The sequence below is a fragment of the Lissotriton vulgaris genome, chromosome 5 (assembly GCF_964263255.1).
Source record: "Lissotriton vulgaris chromosome 5, aLisVul1.2, whole genome shotgun sequence".
Lineage (NCBI taxonomy): Eukaryota > Metazoa > Chordata > Amphibia > Caudata > Salamandridae > Lissotriton > Lissotriton vulgaris.
In genome coordinates, this window is record NC_141693.1 from 310,361,198 (window position 1) to 310,381,602 (window position 20,405).

A 20,405-nucleotide genomic window follows, 5' to 3' on the forward strand; every position below is an offset into this window, starting at 1 on the left:
TAGGTGCCACTGCACATGCTGCACATTTGATAGCAGCACTACTGCACTTTCTCTCTCCTCTCTGTCCAGATTTTTAAAACCTAAAACCGGAACATTTCACAATAATAGAGAAAGGACTAAACTTTTACATCAACCTAGAGCATAGAATGAGGCGCTCATCAGCATACAATTACAGAAGAGGCAGTAAGAACATAAATAAAGTGTCATTTTTACAGCTGCTAACTATCCCTGCTTTGGAAAACACGAAAAAACCCACCTCCCTTTGTTTTCAGTCAATCCTATCTCTCTGACCTATCCTTCTCTCTACAGACATATAACAGACCATCTAGCTGCGGGTCATAACACGAAAAGGTGGATTGAACATCTTTTAGTTATCACAGAAATACCCATATTGGCCCCGCAGTGTAATCACAACAACTAATTAATAATATAACCTGAGCGGCGCGCATTGTACCTCTTATATATCCTTCCTCCACCTCACCGCCATGCGCTGTCACCCAAGACACTTTAAGAGCACCCCTCTGTCAACTCATGCAGGACAGAAAAACGCCTCTGACATATATTCATAGCAAGTGTCACACTCTTCCAGCCAAGCACATCCATCCATTGTAGCGCACTACACATAATGTGCCCTGACACTTCACCACCGTGCAGGAAGAGCTATATAAATGTAATTACAGTGAAATACAATATTATTTCCTCATTGGGGAGAATATAATGGCTGGCATTGGACTCCACCAGACCTCCAACAATGTAACACAGTTCTCTTTCATTAAGCAGTACTCGGCACACAAGCCCTTAAAACCCCACTAAAGTGCTAAATTAGTTATATGCCATGCCCACACCATTGTGCAAAGGGGTCTGCATTGTGTCTGGCATAGGTTTTCTGCTGGAAAGTTACAGTTTCAGTAGAAAATAATATGGGGCTTGTTTACAAGCCCATTGCGCCGCCAGTGAGTCACTTTTTTGGTCGCATCAGCAGCTCAGTGTGCCTGCCCATATTTACAAGGCCATATAAAGCCACCCTGCATGGCTTTTCATGGCCTTGTAAATATGGTCCCCTTACACTCGGTACTCTGCGTGAAAGGGGCGTTCCATGCCTGTTGCTCTGAGTTTACTCAGCAACACCCATGAAATCTGACGCATTCCCAGATGTACAAGGTTTAGTAAACCTGAGAATGTGTCAGATTCCCACGCCTCCCCAGGGAGGCGCAATGAGGAGAAATACCTTTATTTTTCCTCGCTTATTTTCTTTTTCTATGTGTGCTGCATTCTGATGCACATATAGAAAGAGGAAAATTTCTCTTGTGATTGTTTTTCTGCAGGAATGTGTCCCTTCCTGCACAAAAACAATTATCCCTGCAATGCAATCACCATTGCACCATGGCGCAAGGGTGTCTGTGCTGGCGCATGGCAGTCCATTGTATGCCAGCACAGGGGAAAATGACAGAAATGTACCATATCTCATATATACATTGGATTCCTGCCATTTTTCTTTTGCCGCAGGGCAGCGCAGTAAGATTTCTTGCGGCGCTGCCCTGCACTCAAACCTCGTAAAGGAGGCCCTAAGCCTATACAAACATCAGACATTCTTGGGATGTCTGCTATACAGTTCAGAATCGCAAAGTTAGGGGAGTCCTGAGAAATAAAAGCATTTGCCATTTTTACCCTTGTCTTACAGAGCACTATTTGTTTTGTTCAAAACTCTGTCTACTACTGTTAGTAGGTGGGGTTTTGCTTTCCTATTTCTAGTTTTGCCCTGAACAGCACACTCAGGGCTGCAGTTTCTTCCATACAGAATTATTACTTTTAAACCCTTTCTGAAAATACTTGGGAAATTTATAACTTTACCCAAAATATTCCAGGACTGGAATTAGAATACTAAATAAGCCTCCTGGAGTATCTGTTGGAAAGTTCCCATTTCCTCAAATATTATAGGATTGGAGTTACAATAGAATAGTAAATTTGGCCTCCCAGTGTCAACCACCCCTACTTCTGCCCCAAGGGCGCAGGTCAAGGAAGAATCATGAACGTGTCACAAAATCATGGGAGGTCGCACCGTAATTACTACATACCACCAATGGGACTATGCTTTGTGTTACTTTCAGGCAACCCTCAAGTACATGACCTGTTTTGCACAGGAAAGCAAATTCAAAAGAAACATTTCTGCACCAGTTTGCTTCACTTTTGAGGTATCTGCAGAGCCCCCATTTGGCAACCATGTGCCAAAGTCATTATAATGTTCTGGACCTCTTCGGCTCCCAGGCCCTAGGTACTTCACAAAAAGCAGGCGTCCCTCAAGGTTCCAACATCTCACCCATGCTTTTCAACATTTACATGAAATCCTTACCGGCACTGATCAATCAATCTGACCTCGCATGCTATAACTATGCAGATAACAGACAAATACTCCTTCAACTGGAAAGCCCCAGAGACATTAGAAACTCACAGATTTTCAGTTGTCTTAGAGCCATGGATCAATGGATGGCATGGAGCTAATTCAAATTGAATACTTCCAAAACAGAAATACTCATGTGTGATCATTGGAAAAATTATGACCCACTCGCCGCCTGGCCTGATGATCTGGGAACACCACCTAAAGTATAAAGGAAGTAAGAAACCTCAGAATTACCATGGATTCCAAGCTATCAATGAATGCCCAAGTGGACAAACTAGCAAGATCAACCTTCATTACTATAAAAAACTCTGCGACGCATCCTCCCCCACCTGGGATTTCCACACAAGGTCCAGGCTACTATCTCTCTCTTGTTCTGTTTAAACTCGATTGGGCCAATAGCCTGTACCACGGATCACCTTTAACAAATATGAAAAGACTAAAACTGATTCCGAACTCTGCTGCCAGACTTCTCTTACATATAAAGCCCACATCTATCCAGCCTTGAAAGCCCTACTTTGGCTACCGGTTGTCAGAAGATCCACATTCAAGCTGCTTTTTATCACCCTCAAAAAGATACGTGGAACAGGACAATTCTTCATCAGGAACAAACTCACCAAATACATTCAACAAGGGAACCTCTGCTGTAGATTGGTGCCTTGCCTCAAAATTCCACCATACATGACACAAATATTGGTGGCACATCCTTCTCTGTTCAAGCAGCTAAACTATGGAACTCCTTACCCCCGAACATAAGATCTACAGATCTTACCTTATCATCAGAAGACCACTCAAGAGTTGGCTCTTTCCCACATAACCACCACACTCAAACATAAATATACAGCGTATCCCTATGTTTATAATCATTTATTTGGACTTTATATGTGGACCTACACATGTGTATAGCTTTATAAACATGTGTATAATAATTATGTTTATAAATATATAGGTGTTTGTTAGTTCTGCTTAATAAATGTACATATTACTTATAGTTATGTTATTCTTGGTTTAACATTTATATAGGTGACTGCATAAATAAATACATCTTTTATCATAACTATTTATCTGAAATTGCTTCACTATTGAATTACAAAAAAATAAAATTACTAAAAATATTAATTATAAAATTACTAAACACTTGAATGTCTGAGTTTATTAAATACAACTTAAATCTACACATATATACCTTCCATGTACTTATGTATCTTTATATTTATTACTTTGCTGCTAATTCAGCATCTCCAATGCACTACCCTATATCTCACACAAAATATCCTCTACCTCCACTCGGGCTCATCTCAAACCACATTCTACTACTCTCTCAAATCCACTACCCTATTTCTCACGCTATACCTCTTTCTGTATATCCTCCACCTCCACTCTCTCCCACATCCCAAACCCCATTCTACTACTATGATCTGCAGAATAACCCTTTCTAGACTCTTCTCTCCTCTACCCCTCCTTGCATTATCTGTACCTCTTTTACTATTTAGATCTACCAAACAAGGCTTTCTAAATCCTTCCTTCTGACTCTTCCCCTCCACCTCCCCATTACTCATCCCAAACCTCTTCCTACTGCTATGAACTAAAAATAAAACTTTGTAGACCCTTCCCTCTTCTATTCTTTCACTATTCCTTTTCAATCCAAAAAACAGACTAGCATGTCCACTGCTCAAATTCATTTTATATTCCCCTATACTAATTCCGCACTAATCCTTTTTGGGTTCCGGAGTAGCCTGCTACCTGCTGAAAGTGCTTCAACTTCTCATCAGGTGTAGCAAGCCCTATATAAATTCAAACCCTTCACTCCTCTATCCCTCCACTATCCTTTTCAATCCAAATAACAAACTAACGTGTCTACTGCTCAAATGAATTTCATATTTCCCTATACTAATTCACCAATGATCTTTTTTGCGTTCTGAAGTAGCGGGAATAAGCGCTTTATAAATGCAATTACAAATATAATATCAACAAATAGTATCAAAGTTATCCACCTCATCAAAGCAAGAATACCAAATGTAGAAGGAGTGTGTGTTGCATCCTGACAGACTTACATATCTTGACAAGGTGTAATGTGGCACACTTCAAAGCAAATAAGATGCTCTTAAATTGTGCTCATCAAAGTGTGATGATTTATAATCTTGAAATTATAGGAAATGACATGGTTCATGACAGGAGATCAATGAAAGTGTCAACGTCCTCATTGTCGCTGAGAGGTTCTCTGGAGCGGTGAAGGGTGTATCACTGTTGCATACGAACACACCAGTGTGGGAGCTGATCTGCTTTCATCTTAAAAGCATCGCAAATAGGGGCTCAGCTAACCTTGGGGCCTATTAGGATGGCGGACAGACCTGCGTCCGTCCGCCACCCCCGAGGTGGAGGGACCGTCCGCAGGGGCAGCAGCGGTCCCTCCGGTGCAATTAGGATATGACCGCCACCCTGGCGTCACATCCTGTATCTTTAACCTTGCGGCGGGTGCTGCTTGAAGCAGCACCCTCCGCAAGGTTAAAAATGCATGTTTTACATTTACATGCACAAAGCGGCAGGCACCGCGCGGTGCCTGCCGCTTTGTGCATGTAAATGCTGGGGGGTACCATAGGTACCCCCATGTGCACCCCCCACGACACCCTGGGGGCCTGCAATGGGCCCCCAAACACCAAAGACCACATGCTTTTACACAGCGGAAAAGCCGCTGTGGAAAAGTATGTTTAAATGCACATCGTAATTTGGCTGACGTGTCTTGCAGACACTGCCACCAAATAGTCCTCTACACCCCGCGGATCAGTGGCGGACAGACCTGCCGTCTGCCGCTGGTCCCACCGCATTCCCACCGCCATCCTACTCTGGCAGTGGGTGTTTTCTGTGGCCGCAGCGGTGAATCCGCATCCTCCAGGCCGGCAGTGGCTTCCACCGGCCCTGAGGATGCGGATTCACTACCATCCTAATCGGCACCTTAACTTGTGTTTACAATGTCCTCCACCCTATACCGACGTCACTAAGATCATGTGCAATTGTTGTCCAAATAAAGAACCGCAAGACTCACACTAATATAATGACATCTGTTCTTCGAGACCTCTTAGTTATGTACCAAGAATGCTTCAACTGTCCCAAGCTAGGGACGTACAATGCATCCACTGACTGCCGAACTAACTGTGAGAATATCCACATATTCCACGTATTGCTATCCTGAGAGAATCTCCAAATGTATTCTGTAATAAAGTGCTTCATATTGCTTTTAGGGATGAGTGGAACTTGCAGAGTTTCACATCGTGGTATTCCACGGAGTTACATGAAAACTCCATGAGATTCTACAGAGTTCTCCAAGCAGGCATAATCGGCACGTCGCGCAGATTTTTTTTAGCACTGGGAGATTGTTTTGCGCTGCGGAATCAGCGTGAACCACATCATGTTGCACGTCAGAGGGCGCTGCTTCTTTGCTGCTGCTGGAGTAGATTTTCTACTAGATCCAAGGAGGTCGAGTTCTTATGATGTTTGAGACTTCTCTAGATTTCAGCCAGGGCCAATGACGGTGCCTGAGGGGGGAGGAGGAGTGCGTACTTGGGGCAGTCCTGGAAGTGGACCAGTCAGGTTCCGTGAATTCTGAACCCGTATTATAAAGGTCATGGTTTCGTTACGAATTTGATAGTAGCGAACCGTAACTAGTGAGTGCGGCATGTACGAGTGATTTCGCCATGTTAAACCAATGGCTTCACTATGTATTTAAGGATTTTGTTCTGAACCCTCGGGTTCCATTTTGTGTACGGCAGCCATTTTGTGGTTGCCCTCACATAAGCCGATGACTACTGCCGAGCGAGTCTTTTAGTACATGTACACGTTAGCTGACTCCTAGGTGACCTGAGCGAACTGACCCAGTTGCCTGAAGCTAGCTTTGCTAAGCCAGTCCCTTGTCCGGTAGTTGATCGAGATTAGGATCAAAGAGCAGGACATTGTTGAGTTTATGGCACACACACACACACACACCCTTCTATCTTGCTTTTCATCTGTTTCTGTTCCTTCTTTTATGGTCTATTTATGATATGGGTTGTGGTCTTTTATTATGGGTTCGTCCGGCCTGTTCGAGCAAGAATGTTGGACTTTCCTGTGTAATTAATGGTGGTCTGGACAACTGAAATGTGGGTTTGTCATCATGCAATGCCTTTGTCGTGTATGCATGGGATTGGTCAACTGTAAATAAGGAATGTTTGCCTGAAGCATAATTTTCGGCATAAAAAGGGACGACCTGCTTTGTAAAGTTGAGCAGTTTCTAACAAACCTACTTGTGTCGTACTTCGTAGACTTCTGTTCCTGGTTGCAGCCAATAAATTTGATCCTTGACACCACCGAGAAGTATCCCGTGTCTCTGTATTCTAGGACAGGGGAACCCGAAGACTTTGGGCGTGTCCCTGACGCCGCTGGGTTCTAAAACCCGGTTCTTCGGTTGGCGCTTCCAACCTGGGGCGACTTCAGTGGTACCGGTCCAAGCCTGAAGATCGTGAGGAGCTTCGTGAGACAATTCTGGAGGAAGGCCAACCACTCCATCGACCCCTGTATGTCGTCGTGGTCCGAAGGTTTTTGCTGCGAGGCTTCCCGCTTTCCGACGGCTGCGAGGGACTGCTGCCCTGACTGTCGCCGTGTCTTGGACCCTTTTGTGATGCTTTGTAGAGCGAGATGATAGATGGGTCTTCTGGTGATGTGACTGATACCTCAGTTAAGTATAAGTGGGTCGCTCCCAGTCCTTAGTCCTTTGTTCTTTGGTTCTTTGGTTCTTAGAGTCCTTAGTTTGAGTTCTTAGTTTTTGGGTTCCTTGGATCTTTCATTTGATACTTGCAAGTACCAAAACCGAGGGACTCGTATATTTATGAGACTATCGTGTTTTGATAATCCCTTGAAGTTTGAAGCTAGACTAGTGAGCAAAGATGCCTGGTCTTAGCAGACTTGGAAAGATATTTGGTTGTTGTAGTTGTAACAGGGATTCCCGATTGGAGGATTCGTGTCCGATACCTCCGGTTGGAACTCCGACTTATGAGCTCTACTCTAAACATGGTGTGGGTCCTATTATGTTTACTGAAGTATGGGTCAAATACACTAGGAAAGACGGTGTTCTAAAATGGTCCCAATATGGTAGTTATGACACAGAGGTCTTAGATAATTTAGAAGTTAAACTATTTAAGAAGAAAGCCCGGCCGTCAATGTTTGACTCTTTCCGCCTCTGGCGTAAGGAAGCCAAACAGAAAGCGATTAAGGAAGCGAAAAATAATAAAAGAGAGAAGGGTATATCGATAATGCAGGCTGCTTTACAGTTTAAAGAAAATGAGGAAGAACAAGCGAGTGAGCAGTTGCACAGGCAACATAAAATGGCCATCGATAAGTGTTATCCAGTTTTGTCACCTCTCTTGCGAGATACTAAGGAGGACCCTGAAAAGGATCCTTTGATGTCACATTTGTTGAGTTCGCCACCCCCTTATGTGCAGAGTGCTACGGCACCCGCGCAACCTCTAGTTGCGCAACCTCCAGTTGTGCCTCCCGTTGTTGTACAGCCGCCAGCTCCTCTTCAGCTGGTTTCTTCTCCTACGGTGCAGCCTCTTCTTGGGCCGCCGACTTTGCTAACAGTTCTGCCTCAAACTCCTACGACTTTTTCTCCTGTACTTGCTACTCCTGCTACTGCTCCTACGTTTGTTTCATCTCAGCCTACTTTGTCTCCTGTCCTTATGACAAATTCTCCTTCTGTTCGGCAGAGAATGACTGATACTGTTACTGGTCTTTTCTCTCCTTTCTTTGGGTCATTGAGTGTGACCCCTGTTTCTATGTGTAAACAGTTGCGTAGTCAGTTGCCTGGTCCCGAAGAGCAGGCAGTGTTGGACCATTTGGCTCGTAAATGGGTTATTTATTCTTCGAGATATGATTTAGAATCGGTTATGGATGTCTTCCGTCAATGGGAAGCACCAAACCAGAGGTATGTCTTCGACATCATGTGTACTTTCCTCCGTGAGGAATGGGAAGATGGTGAATTGGGTCAGACTCCGTCAGAGTTGTTTTGTGTACAGTCCGAGTTTGCAAAGGGAACGATAGTGGGTCTCGACGTTGAGAGAGCAGTTGCAACGTTGCTTTCGCTTAGGAGTGAGCGTCCTTCTCAGTCGTTATATGAGCCTGATTCCTCTATTAGGAGGGAAGTGCGACAGTATCCAATGAGAGAGGTTCCGCCAGTTTGGAGAGCAGGTGACGCAAACGCTAATCCAGTTATTTTGCCTGATTTTCAGCGTGTTTGGGTACATTGCCCGTGGAAGAGAGCTGAAGTTTTGGCTCTTAAGCAAACTCTACCTGATCCCCGAAAGAATCCTGCAGGGTACTATAAAGAGTTGTCACAGACAGGTGATGCCTGCATTATGAATTTGGCTGATATAGATATGTTGTTTGGTAATGTAGTGCCTCAACCTATATGGGCAAAGATTTGTCACGAGAATCATGCAGCAGAGTTAGGAGGTGATACGTGGGTTAATATTGTTGCTGCAGATGGTCGACTGGTAGGTGGAGCTAAACCTGAACCTTTAGTTGCGGAATTACCTGGTAGAATTATTACGTTGATGAAAACTATGATGCCTGCTATGAGAGTGAATTGGGATAAATTGTCTGCATGCAAGCAGAAGAAAGATGAAAGTGTGTCTGATTTCTTCACTAGGTTTGAAGAGACGTTTATGGATCATAGTGGTCAAGACATGGGTACGGAAGGTGGTCAAAGGTTGTTCGTAGATAAGTTTGTTCATAACTTGCTTCCTGAGTTGTGTAATAAGTTGAAGGATTCAGAAAGCTCATGGGCTGTTTCTTCGTCTGCGCAGATATTGGCTACTGCACAGTATTATGAGAATAGGGATAAGGATGAGAAAGAGAAGGTAGAGAGAAAGACTAAAGATTTGAAGACGAAGGTTCTTTTGCAACAAGCGTATCCGCCTCGTTATAATCAGCGTGAGTTTCAGCAACCTCAGCAGTTTCAGAGAGGATCTCAGAGGTCCGAGTCTTTTCAGCAGCGTGCTCCTATAGGCCCTAATCAGTGTGCATATTGTAAAGAAGAGGGTCATTTTAAGAATAGTTGTCCGGTTCTGTTACAGCGTACGAATGATGCCTCTGGTATGAGAGGTCGAGGTATTCAGCAAGCTCCTAGAGGTAGAGGACGTGGTGTGTTCCCCCAGAATGTGCTATCCTTTCCTCCACAGAATACGATGAATTGCTTTGATCAACAGAATGTTGCGTCTGGTAGATCGACTCAGTACTATGCTGACGACTACTATGTTGAGGGTGATGAGAATGCCAACGGTAATGATTGCTAGGGCAGCCATAGACAAAGAGAGGGAGTTGTTTCAGTTCCAGTAGATCAGAGTGGACCCTATGTTGAAGTGATTACATCAGGTGTGTCAGAGCCTTTTCTGTTGCATACTGGTGCTGCGAAGAGTTCTATCATGCACTCTAAACTCCCTGGCGCACCTTTGTCTGGCATGACAAATGTTTCGGTAGGTTTTTCTGGCGCCCCAGTTCGTAATCCAGAATCTAGTCCTTTGTCTCTTTCGGTTGGACCTTGTGGATTGGAAGCACCCCTCATTTTGACGACAGGTTGTGGTGAGAATTTGTTGGGTTTGGATTTGTTAAAGAGGTTACATGCGACATTGCATTGTTCTCCTTCAGGAGTACAGCTTACATTGGGTAAGAAGGTGATTTCTCCAATGTATTTGTCTAAAGATCGGCTTCCACCGGAATTGTGTTCTCTCCCTGATACTCTTTGGGCTACTGGTCCTAATGATGTGGGTCTCCTTGAGATTCCACCTTATGTAGTGACGCTTAAAGCGAATGTCCAATTGCCACGTATTCCTCAATACAGGATTTCTAGTGATGATGAAAGAGCGCTTTTAGCGATTATCTATGATTGATTGAGAAAGGTGTGATCGAAGAAACGAGAGGTAATGTGTGCAATAGTCCGGTTTTGCCTGTCCTGAAACGTACTGATTCTTCACAACCGCCTGTATATAGGTTTGTGATCGATCTTCGTGAGGTGAATAAGATTGTTGTGCCACAGTTTCCAGTTGTTCCGGATATTACTGCTTTGCTGACTATGAGTCCTGCTTCAGCTACTTGGTTTTCGGTGATTGATCTGAAGAATGCTTTCTTCAGCATCCCGATTGCCGAGGAGAGTAGAGATATTTTTGGCTTCTCTTTAGGAGGTCGAAGTTTCCGGTTCAAGCGTGCACCTCAAGGTTATTGTGAAAGTCCCTCCATCTATAGTCAGGCTTTGAAAACACAGCTTGATACGTTTGTTTTGCCTGATGGTGCTGCTCTTATTCAGTATGTCGACGATTTGTTAGTTGATGCTGATGATGAAGAAACCTGTAAAGAAGCTACTCTTTCTTTGTTGCGGCATTTGTCTGATTTTCATCATAAAGTGTCCCTTTCGAAGTTGCAGTATTGTCGACAAGAAGTGACCTACTAAGGTCATCTCTTATCGAAGTAGGGAAGAAGGTTGACCCCAGAACTAATTCCAGCAATTGCGAAAATGTATGTGCCGACTACACAGAGAGAAGTGCGTGCTTTTCTCGTACTGTAGATAATGGATTCCGAATTTTTCGTTGCTTGCAAAACCTTTGTTAGCACTCACTCTTAAGGATACTCCGAATCCTTTTCCTTGGTCTGACGAATGTCAGAAGAGTTTTTCTGAATAGTGTAATGCATTGTGTTCGGCTCCTGTGTTGGATACTCCCGACTACAGTAAGCCTTTTACACTCTATGTCCACGAGAGAGAGGGATGTGCGTTGTCAGTTTTGACTCAGCAGTTTGGCGATAGACAGCGTCCATGTGCGTATTTCTCGTCGACTTTGGATCCGGTAGCTAGAGCGTTGCCGAGTTGTTTGAGAGCTACAGCGGCAGCAGCTGTTTCTATTCGACAGTCTGCTGGTTTGGTAATGAATAATATGTTGATTCTGATGGTTCCACATGCGGTGGATACTTTGTTAAACAGGACTAAGACACAGCACTTGACCAGGGCTCGATTGTCAGGTTACGAGTTGACGCTTTTGGCGAGTCGTGTGCATATAAAGCGATGCAACACGTTGAATCCAGCTACGTTGTTGCCGATTTCTGTAGAGATGGATGTTCAGGAACAGCATGATTGCTTCCTTAGGACAGAGGAAGAAACGAAGGGTAGGATAGATCTTAAAGACACTCCTCTTGTGAAGTCTGATGGTACTTTATGGGTAGATGGTTCATGCTTTAAGCTTCCGAATGGTGATATGACTGCAGCATATGCGGTTACGACTTTGCATACGATTGTTGAAGCTGCACGTATTCCACAGAATTCAGCTCAAGCAGTAGAGTTGATTGCACTTACAAGAGCGTGTGTGTTGTCGAAAGGAAAGAGAGTGACTGTGTATACCGATAGTCAGTATGCGTTTGGAGTTGCCCATAGTTTTGGACGTTTGTGGAAAGAACGTGGGTTCTTAACATCGCACGGTACAAAGATACAGCATGGGCAGTTGGTGAATGAGCTTTTTGAGTCACTTACATTACCGATGCAAGTTGCGATTGTGAAATACAGTGCACATAAGAAAGCTTCCGATGACGTTGGTCGTGGTAATGCGTTTGCAGATGAAGTTGCGAAAGAGACGGCGAAAGATGTGACGAGTCGAATGTATGTTGCGGGTTCAGCACAATGGGTTCCAGATAGAGGAATGTGTGAAGGTACGATAGAGAGTGTGAAATCAATTCAGGCTGAAGCTACTGAGAAATAATTGAATGTATGGAGAGAGAGTACGGGAAAATTGGATTCAAATGGTTGTTGGATTGAGTTGTCAGAACATCAGCGATGGTTGTTACCTGATGCGTATGTGCTTGCCGTGGTTACAATGGCGCATGGAATGGCTCACATTAGTGCGAAAGGGATTTGTAAGTTGTTGGCTCCAGTATGGCAGAATGCTGGAATTCCTAAATGTGCGGAGAATCTGGTCAAGAATTGTATGGTTTGTCTGATGTATAATCCTGGTAAGGGAACTCCAACTCCAGCAGGTCACTTTGCACCTCCCACGTACCCATTCGAGGTGTTACAATTGGATTTTATCCATATGGAGCGATGTAATAACTTAACCCCTTAAGTGCTGCGCACGTTCACCGGCCGACGGCACCACTACCTCCATAGTGCTGCCGTCGGCCGTTGAACGTTCGAACTGCACCTGCGCAATGGAACGTCCAGCACTGGAGCTGGACGTTCCATAGCAGCTATAAGGTTAAAATATGTCCTCGTAGTTGTGTGTGCGTTTTCGAGATGGATAGAAGCATACCCCCTGAAAGATAATACTACCTTGTCCACTGCTAAAGCCTTGCTCAAGGAATTCTTCCCTAGGTATGGATTGCCGAGAATGGTGTGGAGTGATAACGGAAGTGAATTTGTGGGTCGAGTCATGAAGAGAGTATGGTTTAGGAATCCGTCAAAAATTTCACGCTGAAAATCATCCCCAATCAGCGGGTCTAGTTGAGTGTTATAATGGCACATTGAAGTTGAAACTTGCCAAGATTCAGGCGAGCTCTGGTCTCCAATGGACGATGCCTTGCCATTGGAACTTTTGTCAACCAGAACTACAGTGCATTCTCGAGTGGGCCTTAGCCCATATGAGATTGTTTTTGGTCGCCCGGCAAACATATGGGGAGTGCCGAGGCAGACCAAGTTCAGTGAAATCGAATATCCTGTACTGATTGACTATTTGTATGATTTGATGGCTAAATTGCGTGTCTTACACCAACAGGTTCACAATACACTTCCACAAGCATCTGAAGATCCAGGACATGCTATTGATCGTGGTTCGTGGGTTCTCGTCCGGAATTTCAAAGGATGATCAGCCCCGCTGGACCGGACCCCACCAAGTTTTGTTGTCGTCGCGTACAGCAGTGAGAGTCCACGGGAAGAGAACTGGGTCCACGGCGTACATTGTAAGAGGGTTTCTCTGCCTCTGCCGTACGACCAGTGGGTCCAGGAGGGTGTTGGTGATTCAGAGACTGCGACTGTGCTACGTTTTGTCCCATTCAGTGATGCACGTTTAGTTGGGACAAGTTCTGAGCGTGAGGACAATGATATTCTACAAGCAGCTGTATCTTCTCCTCTGAAACTAGACACTACTGAACCTGAGCTTTTATTCCGGACTCAGACGGAGCCTGGTAAAGGCCGCTACAATTTGAGACCTAGATCTATGGACTAATAAAAAGAGAGACAATTTTTCTTTTTGCTGGCTTTTGATAAACTTGCACTCTCTCATCCAGAAAGCTGTTTTGATCTATTTTTTCTTTTTCAAACCGCCATCCGGGTTCAGCTGTAAGGTCGTGGTGCAAAGACTTGAGTGTGTAACCGGGTAGACATAAGGTCGACAGTTCTGGTAGTCTGGGGAACTCCCTGGATTGGCAGAAGCACTCTTGAGCCGAAGAGAACCAACCGCCGCGAACAGCACGTTAGAGGATGGAGTTTTTTGAGATCGAGAGAGCTGTTGAAGAAATGAATTTTAAGAGAAAACTGTGTAACGTGATGAATAGGAAATGTTTTTTGATAACGTGTCTTTTAATGCTACTTAGTATGATGATGTTTTTGGTGGGATATGTTGTTTTCTCTTTTCAAGTGACGTTTGCACCCACCACACAACCTATGTCTTTTCCTACTATTTATTCGCATTCTTTTCATCCTTTGCCTGAACATGAGTCTATTAGAAGATTGGAATTTGCTAATAACTCCTTTGTACAACTTTTGCATCAGCATCAGTTAGTAGTGAATACCACTAATTGTTGGGTGTGTGGACTTATGCCTCATACTACGGATAAAGGTATCCCTTTTTTGGTTCTGCAATTCAGTTATAATGGTTCTGTGTGGGCGTATAGGACGATGTTCATTTATGCCCATGAAGTTTATCCTCTGCGTTCCATGAAGGATAATCCAAGTAATAGTGCTCTGGTGAAGGGAATAGTGGATATGATTAGAGGAATTCATTCCTATGAGACTATTCCTGGAGATGAGACGCAAGCATATATTGGATGGAACGTGACTGGATATGGTGTTAGTCGAGGTGAGAAGCAGCGACGGAAAAGGTCATCCCCAATTTGGATCGTACCCCATCGTGGTCATTTTTGTCTGCAAGGCAATGGCAAGAATCCGAGAGCTCAGTTAGGGAAGAGGGTTTGCACTGAAACGTATGTTTATGCGTCCCAGACTTCCCCACCGTTTTTAGCAGCTAAGGGTACATATTTTGTCTGCCATGACAGAGCATATACATGGTTGCCCCCTGATTTTTCAGGAACATGTTATGTTTCGTTTTTGTTCCCCCCACGTATACTGCAGCGGCAGATTACCACAGAACAAGAGTTAATAGAGGTGTCTTCAGTAAGGAAGATACTGTAGGACAAGAATTGCAAGATTTTCTCAAGGGTTTCCTACCGTTTTGGGGACCTATGGCTAACAGTAGGAACATATGGCAATTGACGAGAGTGGTTGAGTCCACCATAAATGAGACTGCTGGTGCCCTTAGTAATGTGACTGCAGAGCTTCAAGCGGATCGTCTTATGACGTTGCAGAATCGTGTTGCGTTAGATGTCATACTTGCAGATAGAGGAGGGGTATGTAAACTGATCCAATCGAGTTGCTGCATTTTCATTCCAGACAATGCTCCGACAGTATACCAGGCCATTTCTAAACTACATAAGATCTCTGAGTCAGTACATATGGGCGAAGGAGATTGGTCGTTGATGGGATGGTTTTGGGAATTGGTATCTACTTGGGGATGGAATATTCTGATGATCATTGGGATGGTTGTAGCGATTCTTTTCCTGTTCTATCTTTGTGTACAGTGTGCTCCTGCTATATGTGGTCGCTGTGCTACTATGTGTGTGAGGAGACCTGTATCGAGAGAGGTACTAAGTACTAGGATCATGCTCCAGCAACATCTTGATGATCTGATGAATATAGACCTGGATTCAGATTGACGTGAGTTTAGGTTATTGCCTATATAAGGGCAAAAGGAGGGTCTGAGGTTCCGTGAATTCTGAACCCGTATTATAAAGGTCATGGTTTCGTTACGAATTTGATAGTAGCGAACCGTAACTAGCGAGTGCGGCATGTACAAGTGATTTCGCCATGTTAAATCGATGGCTTCACTATGTATTTAAGGATTTTGTTCTGAACCCTCGGGTTCCATTTTGTGTACGGCAGCCATTTTGTGGTTGCCCTCACATAGACCGATGACTACTGCCGAGCGAGTCTTTTAGTACACGTACACGTTAGCTGACTCCTAGGTGACCTGAGCGAACTGACCCCGTTGCCTTAAGCTAGCCTTGCTAAGCCAGTTCCTTGTCTGGTAGTTGATCGAGATTAGGATCAAAGAGCAGGACATTGTTGAGTTTATGGCACACACACACACACACACACCCTTCTATCTTGCTTTTCATCTGTTTCTGTTCCTTCTTTTATGGTCTATTTATGATATGGGTTGTGGTCTTTTATTAAGGGTTCGTCCGGCCTGTTCGAGCAAGAATGTTGGACTTTCCTGTGTAATTATTGGTGGGCTGGACAACTGAAATGTGGGTTTGTCATCATGCAATGCCTTTGTCGTGTATACATGGGATTGGTCAACTGTAAATAAGGAATGTTTGCCTGAAGCATAATTTTCGGCATAAAAAGGGACGACCTGCTTTGTAAAGTTGAGCAGTTTCTAACGAACCTACTTGTCTCATACTTCGTAGACTTCTGTTCCTGAATGCAGCCAATAAATTTGATCCTTGACGCCACCGAGAAGTATCCTGTGTCTCTGTATTCTAGGACAGGGGAACCCGAAGACTTTGGGCGTGTTCCTGACGCCGCTGGGTTCTAAAACCCGGTTCTTCACCAGAGTGACCCATCCGTGGATGGGGAAGTTAACGGGCATCCCATATCTTTCCTGATAGACACCGGAGTCACTCATTCAACAGTTAGAACAGTTGAGGTCCCTTAACTACCCCTCTTGGGAAAAGAAGTCCAAGTTGTAGGCATTACAACCAGCAGTGCACCAATCAAACACCACCCTGTACCAGTGAAAAAAAGAGATATTAGAGAGCAGCATCAGTTTGCAATCTGTGATTCTAGTCCTGTAAACCTGATAGGATGAGGTTTTCTTTGTAAACTCAATTGTGTCATTTATTGCACCCAGGATGGGGGTCAGAATTGAAACACAGGCAGCTGACACTGAGTTTCAGTTGCTGTCCGAGATCCTTTTGTCAGGTTATACCAAGTTGTTACAACAGAGGATTTGCCAGTAGATCTGAGCGAGACAGTCAAGGAGGCAATTTGGGATTTCACGGGGTGAGTGATCAGGCTGATTAAAGATGCTAACACCCGTAAGATCATTTTCCACCCTAATGCTGTTTACCTGCGGATTCACCCTTACAAAATGTCCCCAGAGGCTATTTCAGGGATCACCCTGTCATCGGGAGCATGATAGAACAGAGCTTCTTGAGGGAAGTTATGAGTAGTCCATGTAACTCCCCAATCATGGTTTTACAGAAATCCTACAAGAAGTGGAGGATCATACAAGGCTTCCGAAAGATCAACCAGATTGGCATTCCATACTCTCTTGTGGTACCAAACCCTGCTGTAATCTCGTTCCAAATTCCTCCAGAGGCTGAGGGGTTCACATTGATTGACCTTTGTCAAGCCTTCTTCTCTGTTCCATTACATGAAGAGAGCAAGTTTCTTTTTGCCTTCTAGTTCCAAAAGAAGACCCTCATATTGTGGTATGCCCCACAAGATCTTATCAAAAGTCCATCCTATCTCAATCAGATACTTAAAAAGAACGTAGAGTCTCTGCAATTACCATGTAGTTCAACATTAATTGAATACATTGATGATCTCTTGATTGCCTTGATGACTAAGGAAGCTTGCAGACAAGACAGAATTACCTTACTGAACCATTTAGCAGAGAATGGGCACAAGGATTCACCCGAGAAATTACAATACTGTCAGAGGGAGGTAATGTAGCTGAATATCAGATAGAGAAGGGAGCAAGAAGAGTGGGACAGTTCTTAAGATGAAGATCCCAACCGTGCAGAGAGAGGTGAGGATGTTTTTAGGCATGGTTGGCTAATCCCGAAAATGGATTCTAAACTTTTCCTTTGTGGTGAAGCTTTTGATAAGGCTGAAGCACACTGATTTCAATGACCTGGTACCAAAGGATGACAAAAGTATGGAAGCCTTCCAGGAGCTCAAAACCCCATTTCTTAGTGCACCTGCTCTTGGAATGCCAGACAATATAAAATAATTTGTACGATTTTTTCACAAAAGAAATGGGTGTGAATTGTGTGTACTAACACAAGCCCATGGGGAGACAAACCCCCCCATTGGTTACTTCTGTGGTGGCCACAGTGTTGCCTGGTTATCTCAAAGCAGCTGCAGTAGTGAAGCTTAGCATACAGCAGACTGAAGGGATTGTGATGGGCTACCCTTCCTTTGTAATGGTGCCCCACTCCATCGAGATTCTCATGACCTGCACCAGGATCCAGCATCTGACAAATAGCCTCCTAATCTGCTATGAGAGAATCATTGTAGCAGCAGAAAGTGTTTCCATCAGGATATGTAACACACTAAACCCTGCTTCTCTGTTACTAACCCCAGAGGTCGATGACGAGGATGAGTTCGACCATGATTCTGTCAGTGTCAATGAATTGTGCACAAAACTGACACCTGATGTACTGGATGTCTCCACTGAATATGATAAGACACTTTTTGTTGATGGGTCTTGTCTCCGAGATCGAGGCAGCACTTTAAGGGTCCCATATACTGTGTGTACATTGAGTGAAAGCATCCTATTTTTGCTATTAAGTGTGAAACGAGTAAGAGCTGTAATGATTTTGTCACCAGAGGGAACTGTTATGCAGATGAGATGTGCCCAATATTATGCTCTTGAGTCCAGCACCTTCCATTTGAATGAACCATGTTGCTGAATACTGTAATACCTCCAACGAGTTGAGGGAACTACAATATGCCTCCCTGGAGTTAGAAAAGGCAAAATGGGAAAGGACGGAATCTATCAGAGAAGCAAGTTACATTTAGGTATCTGGAGAGGGAAACTTGTTCCCTGATTCAATCCTGGCTACAATGGTATGGCACATCCATGGACCAACTCATGTGGGTAGAGATGGGATTGTGTCTACCTTTTGCACCTATTCGTACAATCCCCATTTCCGATCAATGGTGGCGAATGTTTGTCAAAGATGCATCATATGCCAGAAGCAGAATGTGGACAAGAGATTTGCGATAGCCATGAGTAACATCAGGAAGTCTGATGGTACCTTCAACCATCTCCAAATCGACTTTGTGGAGATGCTCCAATGTAACTAAATTGAGGTATATCCTCGTCAGTGTGTGCCTGTTCTCACGATCGGTAGAGGCCTATCCCACCAGGAGATGTGACAGCCTAACAATTCCTTTGCTATGATTCACAAAAGGCATTTAGAGTAGTAAAGTTAGGAATCCTAAATTTACTACTCATAAGTTCCTTTTGTGATTACCGAAAGTCGTAAAATTGGGATTTTTCTCAGTTTAGAAGTAAAGTTAGGAATCCTAACTTTACTACACCTAAATGCCTTTTGTGAATACCGAAAGTAGTAAAGTTAGGATTTTGTCTCAGATTACTTTTGTGAACCGAGCCTACAATGAAGATAATTGGTCGTGTTTATACAAATAATCTATTGTCATTTATATGTTTTTCTGAATAGATATATATATATAAATGTTTTAAAGTAGTAATACAGAGAGAGGCAGTTAATTAGTTTATCTTGGATAGAAGTAAAAAACGAATTTTGTAATAGATATATTTCTGCCCAGTGATTTATTTGTGTCTTCACTTGGATAGACTTGTGATGCAAATATTAGTCCCTACTGTCTACCATTTTGTCCTTATTTCAGTTCTCTCTGCCCAGGTATAGTAAGGACACTTGGACTGACCACTATTTTCGTGTACCTAATTCTGCTAATTAGGTACACATGTTTTTTGTAACCTGCCTATTACTCCTTAAATACAGCTTTGAAACTACGATCTTTGGGGCAGATTTACAAGAACTGACGCATCTCTGCATATTATCCGAGATGCTTCAGTCAATTTGTGTCACGCCAAAAAAGACCTTGCGCCACCATGGATGTGTCGAATTTACAATGCGGCGCACCATGGCGCAAGGTTTGACAGATGCGTGACGCATCTGTTGGCATAAAGGCAACGCATTTCAAGAGTCGTATCGCAAGCACGACGCAACTCCAGGAATGCCTATTTTTATTATGCTACGTCACTCCTTACGCCTGCTTCAAACAGGCGTAAGGTTTTGACGCAGTGGCTTTGTTGAAGGGACGTAGTGAAATCTTGTAGATTTCACTGCGTCACTTTTATGAGGCTTTCTTACGTTGTAATGCCCACCCTGCATAAATTATACCTGACCCAGGTATAATATAATGCAGATCTTTACAACGTGACACATCTCTCTAGATGCCGCTGTTTCACAGAAGTGACGCAATGGCGGCGTAAAAGTGTTGCAAGGGGCTTGTAAATCTGCCCCTTTGTCTCTCATTCCTAGAAGAATGTCTATCACTTGCTGCGAAACTTAATTGATATAAAATAAGTGTCGGAACAAAACCGCTCCTGATCCCAGGTGCTGGCGAGCCTCATGTATGGAATTTAAGGTAAAGTGTTCTGCGCAGACACCAGAATACACCCTTTCTACAATCCACATCAAACTCAGTGCTGTCACAAACCCAGTGGTTGAAGTGGGGGAAAAAAGTAAGAAACTGTGGGTGGAGAATCCGAGGACGGGAATAATCCCAAGATTGGATCAGTGGGCGGAGTCACAGGTGTCGCTAGAATGCGCAAACGTCCCATGTTATAGTATTTGTTTGGTATTTCACTGCCCAGTTTAATTCAACCAATGGATACACAAGATTATTTAAGGTTTAATATGAGTTATTGACATTGAAATACATTCACAA